The 462-nt window shown below is 61.3% G+C and overlaps 1 protein-coding gene across 2 annotated transcripts in view; it reads left to right on the forward strand.

Moving 5' to 3' along the window:
* The window catches only part of RASA2 (RAS p21 protein activator 2), a 198,458-nt gene that overhangs the window by 158,275 nt on the left and 39,721 nt on the right, over positions 1-462 (forward strand). The gene's annotated exons all lie outside the window — the stretch shown is intronic.

Raw genomic sequence — 462 nt, forward strand, 5'->3', positions numbered from 1 at the left:
CCCGCCCTAAGGGTGTGGCCAGCCTGAAAACAGCCATCAGCCCCTCACCTAGGCTGGCCCAACCTCCATGGGGTGAGGGTACCCATTGGGGGGGGCTTTACCAGCCTGCAAACAGCCATCAGCCCCTCACCCAGGCTGGCCAGGCATCCCAGTGGGGACCCCCACCCTGAGGGAGTGTGACCAGCCTGCAAAGAGCCATCAGTCCCTCACCCAGGCTGGCCAGGCACCCCAATTGGGACCACCACCCTGAAGGGGGTGTGACCAGCTTGCAAACACTCATCAGCCCCTCACCCAGGCTGGCCAGGCACCCCAGCGGAACCCCCACCCTTATCCAGGACACCCTTCAGGGCAAACCAGCCGGCCCCCACCCGTGCACCAGGCCTCTATCCTATATAATAAAAGGGTAATAAGCAAACTGACCCTAACAGCAGAAAGACTGGGAATGACTGGTCACTATGACAC

Source organism: Myotis brandtii, unplaced genomic scaffold, assembly GCF_000412655.1.
Source record: "Myotis brandtii unplaced genomic scaffold, ASM41265v1 scaffold312, whole genome shotgun sequence".
NCBI lineage: Eukaryota > Metazoa > Chordata > Mammalia > Chiroptera > Vespertilionidae > Myotis > Myotis brandtii.